The sequence below is a fragment of the Aegilops tauschii genome, chromosome 3, assembly GCF_002575655.3.
Source record: "Aegilops tauschii subsp. strangulata cultivar AL8/78 chromosome 3, Aet v6.0, whole genome shotgun sequence".
Lineage (NCBI taxonomy): Eukaryota > Viridiplantae > Streptophyta > Magnoliopsida > Poales > Poaceae > Aegilops > Aegilops tauschii.
In genome coordinates, this window is record NC_053037.3 from 525821694 (window position 1) to 525841597 (window position 19904).

Here is a 19904-nt window from a genome sequence, read left to right on the forward strand (position 1 = left end):
ATATATCATGTAATGACGAAGTCTAACTCTCTTCCTATGCATCGGCATGTCATAAAAGAACAATTCATGCACACAAAGTAAAGGCCAATGCATAGTATAAACAGTTTCTTGCAATTTTATCGTGTTGGAAACATAGAGAGGTGGAGATATAGTTCCTCTCTCATAATAATTGCAAGTAGGAGTAGCAAGCACATGCATATTATATTCATAAAAATCATCATGTGCAACGGTAAAAGGCAACCCATCAATATAATCCTTAATAAGGGCAAACTTCTCCGATATAGTGTAGTTTGGAGAATTCAAAAAGATAATAGGACTATCATGCGTGGGTGCAATAGCAACAATTTCATGTTTAACATGAACTATAGCAAGTTCATCTCCATAAGCATAATTCATATTGGCATCTTGGCCACAAGCATAGCAAGCATCATCAAAAAGGGATATTTCAAGAGAATCAATGGCATCATAATAGTCATCATAGCGATCATCCTTCGGTAAGCACGAGGGGGAATTAAACAAATGTATGAGTTGAAGAGTTACTCTCATTAGAAGGTGGGCACGGGTAGCTAATCCGCTCTTCCTCCTTTTGTTCTTCGCTCTCCTCCTCATCTTTTTCATCCAATGAGCTCACAGTTTCATCAATTTCTTCTTCCATAGACTCCTACAAAATATTAGTCTCTTCTTGGACAGCGGAGACTTTCTCAATAAATGCATCAATATCGGAATTGAATTCATAATTGGCATAGCAATATTTAAGGATAGCTAAATTTTCAGGTCTATAAACAGCATCATAAAGATTTTCAAACTCTTTGAACATAGATTCAATTCCATAAGCACCCATAAAAGCAACAAATTCTTCTATTTGTTCCACATCATAGTAATCATATATACCTCTAGCATAAGAAGCCAAGGTTTCATTATCATTAAATTCGCATGAAAAGGGAAGATGTGGAGCCTTCCCTAGAGCAACAAGTATAATCATATCTCAAGCATAGTTGCCTAGCATACCACTTCAATATATGAATTTGATCCCATAATAGTTTCCCTTTTTGAGTCAGGCGATAATCCCTAAAGTATTCACGTTGATCCAACGTGTCTCCCATAACATAATTGAATGGGGTTTTCTCAGGATTATCAAAGTAGTACATAATATCTTTCACATAATGAGCATCGAGGGTTTTAGGAGGTTCCCCATCTCCATGAGCAGCAAGTACACCTAATTTTTTGGTATTTCCTGTTCCATATCCATAACTAAAGATAGAGAACAACTAAGAACAGAAAATAAAAATTACTTAGTGATAAAGCAAACAAGCACACACGAGAATATTCACCCCACGCTATTGCTCCCCGGCAACGGCGCCAGAAAAAGGTCTTGATAACCCACAAGTATAGGGGATCAATTGTAGCCTCTTTCGATAAGTAAGAGTGTCGAACCCAACGAGGAGCTAAAGGTAGAACAAATATTCCCTCAAGTTCTATCGACCCCCGATACAATTCTATGCACGCTTAATGTTCGCTTTACCTAGAACAAGTATGAAACTAGAAGTACTATGTAGGTGTTTTTGGATAGGCTTGCAAGAATATAAAGAGCGCGTAAATAAAAGCTAGGGGCTGTTTAAATAAAGACACAACTAAATTAGTTTTAGTAGAAAGCTTTTTGTCACAAGAAAGTTATTTGTCCCTAGGCAATTGATAACTAGACAGGTCATCATTATTGCAATTTTATTTGAGGGAGAGGCATACGCTAACATACTTTCTCTACTTGGATCATATGCACTTATGATTGGAACTCTAGCAAGCATCCGCAACTACTAAAGATCATTAAGGTAAAACCCAACCATAGCATTAAAGTATTAAGTCCCCTTTATCCCATACGCAAACAACCTACTTACTCGGGTCTGTGCTTCTGTCACTCACGCCACCCACCATAAGCAAATCATGAACATATTGCAAACCCTACAGCGGGGATCCCTCACGCTTGCACGACACGAAGAGCACCATAGGACAGCACCAATAATAAAACATGCAACTCAAACCAACCACGATCATCAATTAACCCATAGGACAAAACGGATCTACTCAAACATCGTAGGATAGCCATACATCATTGGAAAATAATATATAGCGTTGAGCACCATGTTTAAGTAGAGAGTACAGCGGGTAAGAGAGAGGTTACACCGCTGCATAGAGGGGGGAAGAGTTGGTGATGATGGCGGTGAAGTTGTTGGTGAAGATTGCGGTGATGATGATGGCCACAGCAGCGTTCCGGCGCCACCGGTAGAGAAGGGAAGAGGGGGGCCCTTCGTCTTCTTCTTCCTTGACCTCCTCCCTAGATGGGAGAAGGGTTTCCCCTCTGGTTCTTGGCCTCCATGGCGTGGGAGGGGCGAGAGCCCCTCCGAGATGGGACCCGTCTCTCTGTTTCTCTCTGTTTCTGCGTTCCGGTGTGCTGCCCTTTCACCGTTTCATATATATATGGAGATCCGTAACTCCGATTGGACTGAAACCTTCGCCGTGATTTTTTATTTCCAAAAATTAGCTTTCTTGCAGCCGAAGAAGGGCATCAACCACCTTACGGGTGGCCCACAAGGGGGGCAGGCGCGCCCCCTGCCTCGTGGCCACCTCGGGCACCGTCTCGCGTTGATTCTTCTTACCATATTCTCCAAATATTCCAAAAATATTCTCCGCCCGTTTTTATCCCGTTTGGATTCTGTTTGATATGGGGTTTCTGCGAAACATAAAACAAGCAACAAATAGGAACTGGCACTGGGCACTGGATCAATATGTTAGTCCCAAAAATAGTATAAAAAGTTGCCAAAAAATATATGAAAGTTGTATAATATTGGCATGGAACAATAAAAAATTATAGATACGATGGAGACGTATCAAGGAGGACCTTGCCGCGCGCGAGGAGAAGCTTGCCGCAACACTCCGCGACAAGGATGAAGAGGTGGAGAAGCTCGTCGTGCAGCGGACCCAGGAGCTGGAGCAGAGGCACAGGGAGGCACTCGATGCCCAAGATCTGGTTCACGCCGGCAAGGTGAAGGAGCTAGAGGTGGAGCGGGATGAGCTGAAGGACCAGGTCCTGAAGCTGTCCAAGGAGAAGGACACGCTCAATGGCGCCCTGGTGGAGGCGCAGAACGCGGCCGTCAGCAGGGTCGGGCAGCTTTCTGAGGCCAACAACTCCATCAAAGACCTCAAGTTGAATCTGGAGGGTCTCGAGGGAATGCTGTCGGAGGCCCAGGCTCGGGAGGGGACCCTGGCCAAGGACCTGGAGGCCGAGAAGCAGCAGCGGAAGAACGAAGCCGCCAACCACAAGGATTTTGTGGATGGGGAGAATCGCTGGATCGGCCGCCTCGAAGACGTCGCCGGCAGGATCACCATGCAGTTGGCCACCATGGGGGTGCCAAATGTGAGGTACGCTCCGAATCGCAGCACGACTCCCAACGCTAGGCTGACCCTGTTCTTCGAGGGTGTTCTTGGAGCCCTGGAGCATTTCCGCTCCACCAGGGCGACTTTCCTAGCCAATGAGGCCCGGAGGCTTTGCCGGGGTGCCATGACCAAGGTTCTCACCAAGGTGGCATATTGGAATCCCAACCTCGACTTCGATGCTGCGCTGGAGAGCTTGCCGGAGGATGTGGACCTCGCGCCGCTCAGGAAGCCTTTCGATCCCGTCATCAGCGGCATCGATGGAATCCAGTGGGTAGAGGGCCAGCGCCGGGACTAGGCACCCCGCTTATTATCGTCGCTGCAGGTTCATGACCAAGACAATTTCTATCTTTAGTTAGAACCACATCAACAATTGATGTAATATAACTCTGCAGTACTTTTGAATCAGTGCATGTTATTTCCCTGTTCAATCTCTCTCTTTGTATGTCCACCCTACGTTAATCGGGTAGGCTTGCCGGCGTGTAACCCAGGGCGCGGCGCCTCGAGGACGGATCCTCGATAGCCTTCCGGGTGTGCTTGCTGCCAGGCAAACCACCTTACCACTCTCAACGCGGCCGCTCGAACTGTCGAGCTTGACTCGAGTCAGAATCGAGAGCGTTGCCAATTGCGGAACGCTACCGTGCCGTTCTCGACGCGGCTGCTTAAACTGTTCAGCGGACTCGAAACATAGTAAGGGCGTTGCCAATTGCGGAATGGCGCCATTGCGTGCAGGTTTTCCATACAAAGAATGAGATCTCCGAGGGGAATAACCTTATATAAAAAAGGAAATATTTCAAGTTCGACATGACTTAGCTTTCCTGTCGCCGCACTGGCGCCCTTCGCGCTTGCAGGCGGCGTCGTTCTCTTGGCCGTCTTCTTCTTGGGAGCCATGGCGATGAAGAACTGCTAGCTAACTGCTAGACCAGATTCTCACAACTGTGACCCCCTACCTGGCGCGCCAAAGATGTCGGTGGGAATGACACCTATGGGATCACTGGGACCCCTTCTACGGTCGGCGAGCGCGGGGTTGTGACAAGAGCAGGTTCAGGAGCTAGCACAAAGATCGTTTACCCAGGTTTGGGCCGCGAGGATGCGTCATACCCTAGTCCTGCTTTGGTGTGTATTTGAGAGTGTTCTTGAGCTCTCGAACTAGCTACGATGGCTGCGTAGTTCCAAAGAGCCGAATCCCTCTCCAGTATGCCTCGGGCATCCTTTTATAGGCAAAAGGGGTTGCCACAGTGGCACACAGGAGGTGGAAATGCCTACAGTGCATGAGCTTATCGCCCGGCATTACGGGACAAAGCGCATTAAGTGCGCTACTTAGGTGTCCATTAGCTTTATTGGGGACGGGAACGGGGCCCGTCTCGTCCGTCGCCGCTCGGCCTCGCTTCGACACGCGCCCAGGCCAGTGATGCGTGCAGCGCCATGTAGGCAGGCAGGCTGCTGAGGTGGCGCGGTGGCAGGGCCTTCACAAAGAGTTGCATGCCACCACGGAGGTGCTTGCTTAGTTGGTCTGGAAGCCGCATGTTGCCACGCAGGTGCCTGCCCAGCTGGTTGGGCTGGCAGCTACATGCGAACGGCGGCGGGGTCTTGGCTGGTGCGAGCCTGACAGTGGCCCCGCTGATGCCCTCGGCAAGGGTCTTGCCGCGACATTGCAGTCGTCCCTGGCAAGGCGCTTGCCGGGGGTCTTGTGGATTTCCTTGGCTAGGATCCCGCCGAGCGTCGTCGTCTTCTGATCCTCAACTGATCTTGTGTGTTTATGATCTTGACAAAGATCTGCATGCCACCACGGAGGTGCCTCCCGAGCCCTGGTTCCATTGTAGTTGTTGACGGTGTTCGGAACCCTTGGGCTCAAGGGTGGCTCGCTTCACTGGCATCGGGCAGGCTGCCCCGGCAAAGGCTCTTGCCGGGGCTGAGAAGGCTGCCTCGGCAAGGATCTTGCCGAGGGAGTCAACCTCGCCCTCTTGCCCTCTTGTGTTCCTGGTCTTGGCGTTGTCTTGGTTGTCTTGTGCTTCGGCTTCTCTCCGGCATCCCTCCTCTGCCCTGCTAGGTGTGGCCGCGGCACGCGGCTCTAACTGCCCGTGCACAAGTAAAGGGGTCAAAAGGAGAGCCCCTACTTTTGTACACTGACAAACATCTACATCATGCATATATGACTCAAAGCTTACATGCTATAATGTGGTATTTATTCATAATTTGGTTGCCAAATCTCATGCGTGCAATGCACCTGTACCTTACTAGTCTAAATGGTGTTTGTGTGTGTGTTGTGCATGTTAAACACATTGCACGTAGTATCATACATGGTTTAGATTCCGAACATCTAGCTAGAGCATACATGTACTATGATTTGAATTCAACAAAAAATGGATACATATATTTGAATTTGAGATCGTATGTACATGTAGTTCGTATTTATATAGGAATTTACTTCTCCTATATTCATGTCATGTGTTGTGAAGATAATATTTAGATGGTTGTATAACTAACCTGAGTACAATCCCATTCAAACAGGGAAAATGTACTCAAATTTAGTCTATATGCTAGACAACACACATTGTTTTTTTATTGTTGAGGGAAGTGCAAATTGTTTTGGTACTGTACACATTATGTTTGTTGTCCCGATTTTTTTTGTTTTTTTTGTTGTATTTGAATGCATTTCTAGTAATATAGTAAAACGGGACATGGCTCTCTCTAATGATGAGGTGCGAATTGTCTTTTTTTTGGGTACACGTTAAGTTTGTTCTCCCGAAATTTCAAGCCGCGCCTTGTTATGCCGAAATTTCAAGCTAGCATCTCTGTCTATCGTGCTGCGAAACTCCCGCCTCTTCAACCCGCGCCTTGTTACCCCAAAATATTTAAGATATATCTTTGTCTCATTGTGCTCCGAAAACTCCCTCCATCTCAACCCGCGCCTTGCTATCCCAAAAATTACAACGCGCGCGAAAACTCCCACCTCCTGCGAAATTCCGACACGCGAAATGCCCGTGATACCCCTGAACCGAAAGAACCGCCTAGCTCACATCGGTGGGGGTACTTTCTTAACTTACCCCACATTTCGACAAGCGCGTCCCTAAGCCATGGTTCCCCACTCCCATCCCATCAGCCCACCCATTCGTACACCGAGGCCGCGAAAACCCATGAAGCCCCACACCCTCCTTCGTCCGCCACCCAGCCGGAGCCTCTTCCCCGACGACGTCGTCCACAGCAACACCTCGACGTCCCTCATCCACCGTATCGGATGAGGATCCATCGTCGATCTCGTCGTCCCACCGGTTCAGCCACCCCGTCCTCCACCTCCAAGGAGCTGCCCCGACGTTCCCCTCATCTTTCGCGCCACCTCCATTCCCACACCACCGTCTTCACCTGCACCACCGGAAGAGCAGCATCATCACCGTTTCCTTGGATGAAGCTGAGGCCTAATCGGCGCCACGAAAGAGGTTGTACACTAATCGCTGCATTTTCTTCTTGATTAGATCTCACGGTGCTGCCGACGCTCGGTCCCGAGCCGATATGGCGCGGCTCCATCCACGGCGGCGTTGCCGGCTACTTCCTCCACGGTGTCGCCCCCTCGGCGGCGACGTCCACATCAGTAGGAGCTGCTGCTGCTTTAGCTCTCGCTCGCGCTACTGCTCTACTCTTGCTCTCGGTCCCCTGCCTGGTCTGCTCTTGCTATTGCTCTTGCTCTTGCTCGCGCTGCTACTCTCACTCTTGCTCTTGCTTGCGATGCTGCTCTGATTTAGCTACACTTCAGTCGACTGAATCGACTTTTGGGTCAGTCGATTTTCAAGGGGTGGGGGGGGGGGGCTCGCCGGAGTTAAGGAAGAACCAGTCGCAGCGGGGAGGGGGGCTCGCCGGAGTGGTACCCACTATCTATCTTAGGGTTCAGGGTGGGGGCGGTGGTCGCCGGCGGTGGTGGGCGGTGACGTGGGGATCGCCGGAGAAAAAGCTCGGCAGGGGGGCTAGAGGGATGGCCGGGCCGGCGGCGGACCGGCGGTGCGGAGAGGATTCAGGGCGGGCGGGCCGGCGCACCGCCGGCCGCGGGCGGTAGTGTGGCCGATGGTGGCTGGCGGCTCAGGGGAGTGGAGGTTGAAGATGAATTGCATGCTCTTGATTTCTTATCCAATGGCTGGAAAATTGACTGACCAGAGATGAAAAAGTCAGTCAACTGACGTGTAGCCTCACCCTGATGCTGCTACACGACCAGCTGCCTCGGCTCTCGCACACGTTGCTGCTACTGCTTTTCTGCTACTAGTGCGTTCAGTTTCGACAGTAAAATTCAGTTTTGTCAGCAAAATCTAGTTTCGACAGTTAAGTTCAGTTTCGACCGTTAAATTCAGTTTTGGCAGTTAAGTTCAGAGATGAGCGGCTGATGTATTTTACATCTAGCACTTTGTGGTTATGTATTTTACGTCATCTATTGGAGATGCTATTAGAATTCCACTCAGGTTAACATTGTCTCTCTTGTCCTGCTTCAACCTCGGCGTCGTACAACTCACCGGAGCTGCTCCAACGATGAAACCCTCCATCACAGTGGAGCAGTACCCCAGGCTCCATCTCCAAACGCCTCAGATCTTCTTCCCCTCCTCCGACAACCAAGTCAGTCGGAGCATCCTCACCGACCAACCCAATCACGCTGAGATCGACATGGCTTTGCCAAAGAAGTTGTACACTTGTTGCATCTCTTTTTTACTCTACATGTTATATATATATATATATATATATATTGTCCACTGAGCACATGTAGTAACGTGAAATATGATTATTTTATCCTACTATATGACAAGCAGTGAGGTACCAGGCAACTTAGCTATCCGTGATGGACTCTCTTGAACGCCATCATTATTTATCTCTGCGCGTTTGAGCTGTGCATTTGTCGATGGGCCAGGGAGTTGAGCTAGTAGGGCAGTGGCCTGGGTCCAAAGTAGTTGAAGTAGGACAAAAACATTTTTTGAGTGTAGGCTTTTCCTTGCTCAAGCCTGCCTACTAGAATTTCCAGTGCTTGAAAGGAAAAGTGAAGGAAAAACATAGGAATTGAAAAGTTTCCTATGGTACTACTATTCATGCATTTGGTTCAAAGGAATGGAGCAAAGGAAAACTATAGGATTTGTTCCTTTAGTGTCTCCTTGAAAGAAAAACCATAGGAATTTTAATTTCCACTTGTCCTCCTTTTCAAATTACTATTCATGAAGCACAAGACTAAGAGATAGTAGCATAATAGCATTGTAACCGTACATTTTCTTGTGGTTTGACTTAATCTCACCATGCTTCTTTGCATCCTGTGATCTTCCAATTCTTGTGAACCAAACACCCAGATTGGCAGAAAACCTGAGTTTTTAAATTCTCTATTTTGCACGTGCATTCCTATCCTATTCCTGTCTATTTCCTATCCCTACATTGTTAGAATCCTCAAATTCAAACAAGCCCTTACAAAATTACTTCTGTTACAGATATGTGTCAAAGAAAACCTTGTGTGGTTTGTCCTGCTCCTGCTGCGCTGTGTTCCACCCCAGCTCAGCTGCTCCCGCGACGGAAGGGTTCACCACAGCAGGGATCCGCTCTCCAGACTGTCTTTCGCTACCTCAGATCTTCTTCCTCGCCGCCGGCAGCCACGACAACTGCCTTACCATCATCAACTGAGCAGATGACCTTGAGGACTACATGGGTCCGCAAGAGAGGTCGCACTCTTCCGTGTCTGCTTACATTATGCATCGCTAATATGATGACATGCTACTTTATCGTCGTGTTCACCTATTAGACTCCGAGTCAGGTCCAAACTAATGCTGAAACTTGAGTTTTTAAATGGTTGTGGGGTACATATTGGGGCAGCAATCAGTACTATATGTCTACTATCTGGTTAATCTCGGGTGTCTACTATGAGTTTCATGTTGGGTGCAAACAAACACTAAAGGAGCCATTATCTGTATTTTTAACTAAAGCAATTATCTGCCTGCTATCATTGGTTTTGGGTCTATCCACAGTTTGCTACCATCACTCTGGATTTGTGCATGCACTCCTTACATAATCTCACTATGTTTTATTCCTATGCATATCAGTTATTGTACACAATGGAACTGAACATGTAGAGCAAAAGAGACAAGCCTTGCGTGGCAATAAAATTTCATGCAGACGTCGCTCCATGGTGGGCGCAAAGGCAGCCCCCCTCCACCCATTTAGGATTGTAATCAAGAGGAAGATAACTGTTCTGAGGGGTATTCAGAAGGAGAAGACCACTCCTATTTACCCCCTGAGGTCTTAGCTCTAACTTGGCATGCTGATGTTGGTAATATCATGCATATGGTGCCTTGCATTGCTTACTTTATACATCAAATTTGTCATCTGCTTAGTTTAGACATGCTTTGTGTGAATGCCATCTGTTTAGTTTCTTTATCGTATATGTGAATCATGCAATGCCATCTTGTTTAGTCAGGCATCATATATGTGAATTTTGCAATGCCACCCTGGTTAGACAGTCATCTTGTATGTGAATTATATCATGCCATCATTCTTTTATTACGTGTTAAATTTGTCAACAATTTTAGTACATTCAATTACTCTTCCTGTGCATCAGCCATTTGGCACGGTCATGGAAAAATCTGGAGTGGAAACAAGGTCTTCGGAGCAGACAATGCTATCTAACGAAGCGCATGTCTTGCTGGTTACGGATAGCTCCTCAGAGGAGGATTCAGAGACAGATGACCAGTCCTATTCCCCCCCCGAGGTGCATGCTCTAACTTGGCAGAGTTATGTTGCTCATATCGTGCGTATGGTATCTTGCATTGCTATATCATTTGCTTAGTTTAGACATGCTTTGTGTGAATGCCACCTGTTTAGTGTCTAATTACCATATATGTGAATTATGCAATGCCATCTTGTTGCAAGACATTATATATGTGAATTATGCAATGCTATCTTGTTGCAAGGCATTATATATGTGAATTATGCAATGCCATGCTGTTTAGCCAAGCGTCATATATGTGAATTATATCATGCCATCCTTTTTTTATATTTTCCGTTGCATTTGTCGACAATGTTTGTATATTCAACTGCTCTTCCTGTGCATCAGCCATTTGAATTGGTGATGGGGAAATCTGGAGTGAAAACAAGGTCTTCAGAACAGACAATGCTACCTGCTAAAGCAGATATCTTGCTGGTTACAGATAGCTCTTCAGAGGAGGATTCAGAGGCAGATGACCAGTCCTATTATCCCCCTGAGGTATATGCTCAAACTTGGCAGGGTTATATTACTCATATCATGCATATGTTGTATTGCAATACTTAGTTTTTACATCAAATACACAATATTGAATGCCATCTCCTTACTTGACACATCATATATGCGATTGCCCTCTGCTCGCTTTCTTAGTATATAAATCATATATTTGAATTATATCATGCCATGATGTTTACATAGACAGCATGTATCTGAATTATGGCATGCCAACCCATTTTCTAAAGACATAATATAGTTATATCATCTCATCCTATTTACATAGTCATCATATTTTGAATTATGTCATTTTATCCGTGAATTATACATGCCATCATGTTTCCATCGACGGCATGTTTGTGATTTAAGGCATGCCAACCACTTTAATAGACACATCGTATAGTTATATCATGTCATCCTGTTTACATAGTCATCATATTTTGAAGTATGTCATTCTATCCTATTTAGTTAGCCATCATACATGTGAAATTGTGTCATACTATCCTGTTTAATTAGCCATCATATATGTGAAATTATGTCCTGTTATTCTGTTTGGTTAGACAACATAAATGTGAATTATTTGATGCCCTGTTTTCTTCCCTACTATCCATTGCACCTGTCTATCTTACAATGTCTGTACATTCAATTACTTTTCTTGTTTATCAGCCATTTCAATTGGAGGGGTGATGGCAGTATCTGTGGGAGTAAAAACACGGTCTTCAGAAAAGATCGTTCTACCTGTCGATGCAGATAGAACCACGGTTGTACTTGCCCAAGAACCAGCCCCACCACACATAACCCAGACTCACGCATATTGTACCCCTACCCAGTTGGACAGAGAACCAGCTACACCCCTTCTAACCCCAACCCCAGCAGATAGTAACCCAGTTCCAGTTGACACAGCACCGTCTCCACCACAGAGCACCCAAACACGAGCAGTTAGTAAGGCAACTGCAGTGCCCAAAGCATGAGGACCACCACTCCGAGCCCCAAGTCAACGCTTAAAGCAAAAGAAGAATTGTTCTCAGGTCAGGTTCCATAGCTATGGTTCATACTACTTTGCTCTTGCATCACTGTATTTATTCGTACCAACTAATTTCAAATTTGAAGGATACAATTGAAACTCCAATGGCGCAACAGGTATGTTTTAAACCTGTTTCTTTAACGTGTTTGCTGTTCTAACTTGCTCTATGTTGATTTCAGTTTCAGTTGAATAAACAGTTATGTTCTCATGCCATGCACATTACAAGTGTTGTTATTGCTGTGTAGTTTCCCACACTTATATTCTGTCTATGCTGCTTTGTCTTAAACAGATATGATTCGAACTGTCTCTATCTTGATTTGGCAACATAAACTAGAATGATATAGACCACATAGTGACCATACTACATAGGTATATGTTTGTTTCATGTTTTTATCCTGTCCACCTTAATACTGAACTGGTTTACCAAAATGAGTTTCATATACAACATGGTAAACCTGTAATGTGTTTGTTTGTTTCTTTTTTAGAACGCGGATAAAATATTGGAGAAGGGTACCCCGTTATGCAATGGTAAATGAAGTAATGTAGATAAGGTTCAAGATAGTGAGACATCCCTGTTGGTCTCCAAGAAAGCTGATTAAAAACTATATTGAGGACACTGAGACAACCCCAAAGTCATGTCTTGATGTAGTGTTCGAGTTACTGGCTACTACTGCTGGCACCAGCTCTTCGAACTCGCTGCCTGAATCAGTTCGGCTTCTTGAGTCTCAACTTCAAGTTGAAAGACATCGATCAGATGTTATGCGACAGGAAGCCGAAGGACTGAGGAAGTCCCTGCAGAATTCATATGCATACTTTCTGGTGCAACAGCAAGTGCTGGAGGATTTAAGTGCCAAACAAGAGAAAGTTAATAAGCTTGGTAAGCATCTTGCCAGCATTATGGGTACCCAGGATATTGTTTCTTGAGCCCTTCTGAAGTGGTTTCAGTTCTGGACTTGTTTTGCTGCGGCGTTTATTTGCACTGGTCACCAACTTTGACAACCAGTGTATATGAATGATGCTTTGTTCCCTATATTTGCTCTGGTGGCGAACTTTGATGCCCAGTGGATGTAATGTGTAATAGCCGTGATAGCCTAGCGTAAGTTGCATGCTTATTTATTTCCTTGTTGTCTTGTTTATTTGTTTGCTTGTAGTCAGTGCAGTTCTTTTTCTGCGGTTTGCTAGTGGCCGCAATAACCTATTTTTTAAAACTAGGCCACAATAACCATGGGCTACATACTTACTGTAGTTACCATGGGCCTCCTACGGGCCGTAGAAACAGTGGGCCTTCTAAGGGCCATAGAAACAATGGGCCTTCTATGGGCCGTATGATCGATCGGCCAAACATGGGCCAATAACAGACCCATTATGGGCCGTAAATGGGCTAGATTTGGAATCGTCCGTTCATGGGCCGACAATAACGGGCCGTCGTTAATCGACCGTATTTGATGATGCTATGAAAATGGCCCAATGGATTAACGTCCGCAAACGGGCCGATTGTAACCACGGGCTGAATTTGGCCCACAAGCAGAAAAGGCCAGTAACGGGCCGTAAGTAACTGAATGCTGGAAATGAGCCCAGGAATAAATGGGCCCTGAGAAGGCCGAAAGATAACACGGGTTGGAAATGGCCAATGTAATAATAGGTCGTTAATGGGTATAAAGCGGTACACTGTTCATTGCGGGCCAGATTCACCACGGGCTGTTAATGGGCCAAGAGTTACAAATGGCCTCGTATGGGCCGAAAGACATCATGGGCCATACATGGGCCGGAAGTTACAATGGGCTGGAATCATATTGGATGGCCCAGATGAAGCTACTGGGCTTAATTCCGATAGGCCATATCGGGCCGTTAGTTAGCGGGCCGTAAATGGGCTATATACGAACAGGCCGTTAACAAGCTATCCGTGGGCCTTCCCATTACCTTTTGACCAAGTCAAACGGGCCAGCCTTTTCACTGGAATGGGCCTCTGTTGGGCCATGCCACGTGTCGACGTATCATAGGCGCCTCCTGTCCAATGAATGGATGACATCTGTCCCAACGGTGAGCCAACACGTGTTTCCTCCGGCCAATGAGAATTTTGCACGTGGAAAATACTCATTGGTCTGGGCTGTTAGCGGGTTACCGGATCCAAAACCGGACCCGATAACTTAACGGCGACCCGTTACGGTGGATGCCATGTGTCGGTCACCCTTGACGAAAGCACTTCCATGACGCGCCATTTATCGTCATGGAAGTGGACACTTCCAAGATGATAATTTTGGTAATGTCATGGAACACTTCTATGACAGCACAGGTATGACTATCTTGATTCTGTCATAAAATCTTCATGGATGTACATGCATGACAAAAAACGTGGCCTACTGTGACAAACACGTATCATCACGGAAGTGTATTTTTTTGTAGTGACTCCATTTGTGAAAAGGTCAAGCATGGAGACATAGAAATTTGCAAAGTACATACGGATCTGAATGTGGCAGACCCATTGACTAAACCTCTTCCGTGAGCAAAACATGATCAACACCAAAACTCCATGAGTGTTAGAATCATTACTATGTAATCTAGATTATTGACTCTAGTGCAAGTGGGAGACTGTTGGAAATATGCCCTAGAGCCAATAATAAAGTGGTTATTATTATATTTCCTGAATCATCATAAAGGTTTATTATTCATGCTAGAATTGTATTGACCGGAAACTTATATACATGTGTGGATACATTAACAAATACCGTGTCCCTAGTGAGCCTCTACTAGACTAGCTCGTTGATCAAAAGATGAAGGTTTCCAAACCTTTGACATGTGTTGTCACTTGATAACGGGATCACATCATTAGAGAATGATGTGATGGACAAGACCCATCCGTTAGCTTAGCATATGATCGTTCAGTTTATTGCTACTGTTTTCTTAATGTCAAATACATATTCCTTCGACCATGAGATCATGTAACTCCCGGACACCGGAGGAATACCTTGTGTGCTATCAAACGTCACAACATAACTGGGTGATCATAAAGATGCTCTACAGGTATCTCCAAAGGGGTTTGTTGAGTTGGCGTGAATCGAGATTGGGATTTGTCACTTCGTATCATGGAGAGGTATCTCTGGGCCCTCTCGGTAATACAACATCACAAGAAGCTTGCAAGCAAAGTGACTAAGGAGTTAGTTACGAGATGATGTATTACAGAACGAGTAAAGAGACTTGCCGGTGACGAGATTGAACTAGGTATGGAGATACCGACGATCGAATCTCGGGCAAGTAACATATCGAGAGGCAAAGGGAACTGTGTATGTTGTCAAAAAGTTTCGACCACTAAAGATCTTCGTAGAATATGTAGGAACCAATATGGGAATCCAAGTCCCGCTATGGGTTATTGACCGGAGAAGCGTCTCGGTCATGTCTACATCATTCACGAACCCGACCCGTAGGGTCCGCATGCTTAACGTTCGTTGATGATATAGTGTTATATGAGTTATGTGAATTGGTGACCTATTGTTGTCCGGAGTTCCGGATGAGATCACAGACATAACGAGGAGCTCCAGCATGGTCCGAAGGTAAAGATTGATATATAGGACGATACTATTTGGTCTCCGAAAAGGTTTCGGGATGCACCGGGTATTTATTGGATCACCGGAAGGGGTTCCGGGATGCCACGGGAAGTTACTGGGCCTAACGGGCCAAGGGAAGGGGATCACACCAGCCCACAGGGGGCTGGCGCACTCCAACCTGGCCGCCAGCTTTGTAAAAGGAAAGGCAGGGGCTAGCCCCCTCCTGCCTTTCTCCCTAGAAGAGAGAAAGGGAAGGGGGCGCCCTAAGGCAGCTAGCCCCCTTTCATTTCCCCCTTGCGCGAAAGAAGGAAAGGGGGCGGCCATGGCAGGCCGCCGCCCCCCTTGGGGGCGCCCTAGGTTGCCTCCCCTCCTCCCCCACCTATATATATGAGAGGAGGGAGAGGGGCAACACACACCACGATCCCCAAGCCCTGTGCGGCGCCCCGTCTCCCACTAGTTCTAGTTCCTCCTCCGTCCACGTCCGTTGTGCTTAGCGAAGCCCTGCGGATAGTTTCACACCACTGTCACCATGCCGTTGTGCTGCCGGAACTCATCTACTACTTCGTCTCTTTCGCTGGATCGAGAGGCGAAGACGTCATCGAGCTACACATGTGCTGAATGCGGAGGTGTTGTACGTTCGGTACTTGATCGGGATGGACCGTGAATGTGTACGACTACATCAGCCACGTTGATAAACGCTTCCGCTTAGCGATCTACAAGGTTATTCAGATGCTCTCCCCCTCTCATAGCTATGCATCTCCATGGATAGTTCCTGTGTGTGCGTAGAAATTTTTTGTTTTCCATGCAACGTTACCCAACACTATAATGTATGCCATGCTGTGTACCATACCTGATGTGTGCCTTGCCATAAGTTTGGCGGGGAGGTACCAAAGTAATCCAGGAGTGGATTGTCGGTGTCAAAACCGGCGGATCTCGGGTAGGGGGTCCCGAACTGTGCCTCTAAGGTCGATGGTTACAGGAGACATGGGACACGATGTTTACCCAGGTTCGGGCCCTCTCTATGGAGGTAATACCCTACTTCCTGCTTGATTGATCTTGATGAATATGAGTGTTACAAGAGTTGATCTACCACGAGATCGTAATGGCTAAACCCTAGAAGTCTAGCTTGTATGACTATGGTAATGAGTATATCCTTTCCGGACTAACCCCTCCGGTTTATATAGATACCGGGGGGATCTAGGGTTACATAGAGTCGGTTACATAAGAAGGAATCTTCATAGTTGGTCGTCAAGTTTGCCCTCCACGCCAAGGAGAGTCCTATCCGGACATGGGTACAGTCTTCGGCCTTCATGTCTTCACAACCCACCAGTCTGGCCCATCGATAATAGGCCGGACGCCCGAGGACCCCTTAGTCTAGGACTCCCTCAGTAGCCCCTGAACTTGGCTTCAATGACGAGGAGTCCGGCGCGCAGATTGTCTTTGGCATTGCAAGGCGGGTTCCCTTCTATCCGAACTCCAAGATAGTCTTCGGATACGATGATAGTATCCGGACTTGCCACACCATATACAACCGCAGAGAGAATATAACTTTTTGTAGCACGACATTACGTCTGACCGGTCATAATTTCAAATCGTTTTCGCGTTCACCGCCCCACGTTCCGAGACGCGGTTGCCATTGGCACATCCTGTCAAAGCAGAGATCGTGTCCCCTTATCGCGGGATTCTCATCAATGCGGGCATGGGTAACCCAACCGTGCCGTTTACACAGGCCTTGGGAATAGGCGAGCTTTCCGGGCGAGTGGGGAGGCGCTTGATATTCGCGGCCTTTATAAGGGGATAAGGATTCCCTTCCTTCACCCACACACTTTCTCTCCTTCAGTCCTTCCGTCCTTGAGCTCCAGCGCCCAAGCTTTAGCTTTTCCTCGTTCGAGAAAGCACTCCAAACATGTCCGGATCCGGAGCTGGAGGCAAGTGGTTGGCCTCCTCCGTTAAGAAGAAGAACATCACGGAGCTCCGGAAGGCCAGATATCTGGCCAAGGAGATTGGTCAACGACTCCCGGCCAAAGGGAAAATCGTCCCCACTCCAGAGCCCCATGAGAGGGTTGTGTTTCTCACACACTTTGTCCACGGGCTGGGATTCCCTCTCCACCTGTTCGTCCGCGGACTGATGTTTTACTATGGGCTAGACTTTCATGATCTAGCCCCCAATTTCATTCTCAACATCACGACATTCATTGTCGTGTGCGAGGCCTTCCTCCGCATCCCACCTCATTTCGGCCTATGGCTGAAGACCTTTAATGTGAAGCCGAAAGTGGTGAGCGGCCAACAAGCAGAGTGCGGAGGCGCCATGGTGGGTAAGATGCCCAATGTTACCTAGCCCGAAGGCTCCTTTGTGAAAACGGTGAAGGGGTGGCAATCGGGGTGGTTCTACATCACCCAGCCGCGCGACACTGACTGGGCGGCGGCCCCCGAATTCCGATCCGGAATCCAGATGTGGCTCACCTCCTGGCAAGAGAGGGGCCTAACCTGGGGTCCCTCGAGCGAGCTGACTGGGCTCCAGACGTGCGTCCAGAACATGATAGACAGGAAAATCAAGCTCGTCAACATGATCCAGGTCATGCTCATTCGTCGGGTTCTTCCGTGCCAACGCCGGACTTGCTATCTGTGGGAATACGATCCGGCCAAGCACCAGACGCTACTAGAGCTCTTCGGCACGATGCACGAAGACATCTGGAAAGTGCTCTTCAAGGCCGGCGAGACACCATCGCCCACGACCGAGGATCGCGGGCTCAGCTTAAAACGCCAGGCTAATTCGGTAAGTTGTTTCATGTTTTCAAGGCATACCCTTTACTAGCATATTTTGAGGAAAAAGCCTAAGCCTTCCTATCCATGTTTTCAGGCCTGGATCGAGGTAGCAGGGGGGTTAAGTATCCAGCTCCGCTGCCCGAAGACCCCGAATTTCCATTACTGATGAAAATGCTGTTTCCAGCACCTTATGAGGTGCCGGAGAAGACGGCCAAGAAAGCGGCCTAAGGGGCCCAGAGGGACCCTCGCCGAAAAGGCGCTCCGGACATGATGTCCGAAGACGAGACTCGCTCTTCGTCCGCCGAGGATGATGACGAGGAGGAGGAAGAGGAGGATGACTCCCCGCCCGAGGTGGGGAGGAAGAAGAGAACGGCCTCCACGAATCTGGAGGCGAAGGCACCCAAGAGGGGGAAAGGCTTCCCCGCGGATTAATCCGCGTGGGATGTCGATAGCAGTCCGGAGCGGCCTTCCCGGGCCAAGCCTCCGGCCGCATCGTAAGTATCAAAAAAAATTATGCACGCCCGAACGTCCGTCCTTTCCGCCTTGCAGTATTGATATGTTTGAATCGTGTTATTGCAGTCCGGCTCGGGACAGTTCTCCGCGATCTTCATCAGAAGGTTCGCTGGACCCCAAGGAGAGGACCAGCATGTCACCGCCGCCCGCTTACTCCCCTTCGGCCAAGGGTGATTACGAGGAAGCGTCCCAAAGGGCCTCCTCAGACCGGGGGAAGGCTCCGGAGATCGTCAGGGTGGCGCCCCAGGATGACTCCCGGGCCGCCGGATATATGGGGGAAAAAGCCCTTACGGAGACGGATGGTGCGGGCCGAGTTCTACTCGACCCTCAGCCGGATTCTATTCCGGAGACCTATACGGCTCCGGAATCCGGCAAACGGCTTTTCCCAAAAAGAGGGGGTGTGCTACCAGTGACCTCTGTCCAACCGTAGGCGCCGGATCGTCTACTGGAAGCGCTGCAAGGCGCCTCCATTGTGGATGAGCACCGTGCCCATATGGGTACGGTGATTGAAAGGGTTCAGTCCGCCAAAAATGGACTGACCGAAGCCTGCGCTAGCCTTCTAGCTGGCTTTGAGGTGAGTAATGTAATTGTAAGAAGAATATCATAGCGTAGATAGTAGCCCCTGATGGTCTGTTCGGTGTCCGGAAAGAAAAAGCCGAACAGAGGATCAAAAATAATTTACGCAGGAGTCTAACATAAGGTGTCTATGTGAATAAGCAGGCCTCATTGCGGGCTGCTACCGCTCAAACCGCGGAGGTCTCCGGACTGAAGCAGAAACTGGAGTGGGCCGAGGAAGAGCTCGGCCTCGTGAAGAAGCAGCTGGAGGATAGCCAAGGTATGCAGTAACCTGTGTGTATATTGAAGAATAAATGGTTCAAGCTGACTAAAGTGGCATGAGCTTTACTAGGGGCCACGACCGAGGTGGCGGCCCTCAAAAAGGCATTAGCCGAGGCCGAAGAAAAAGCGGCCAAGGAACGTGCCGCATGCGAGAAGCACGAGACCAGGGTCGGCAAGATTCAGCAAGAGCTCCAGGACGCCGTCAAGAAGTACGAGTCCTTGGAGCGTGATTCTAAGGCACAAGAATCCGAACTTGCTAAGGCCCGCAAGATGCCCAAGCCGAAGCACAGAGCGCCCTCCAGGAAATCCAGGCGGCCAAGAAGATTTCGGCGGGTAAGGCTGTCAATATGCAAGGCAAGTATGCAAAGGAAACGGTCCTTGTACTTACCCGAACTTGTGTTTTCCAGGGGCATTTACAGATCTGCCACGCAGCGTATCGGATGCTGCCGAGTTCTACTGGGCCGAAGAAGGGATGTCTACGGAGAAGTTGTTCTAGTCCCAATATCTTGGACCAGAACATCCAGTGCCCTTTAGCGACCAGTTGAAACAGCTGGTCGAGCTGCACAAGTTGGCCGAGTTAGCCATGAAG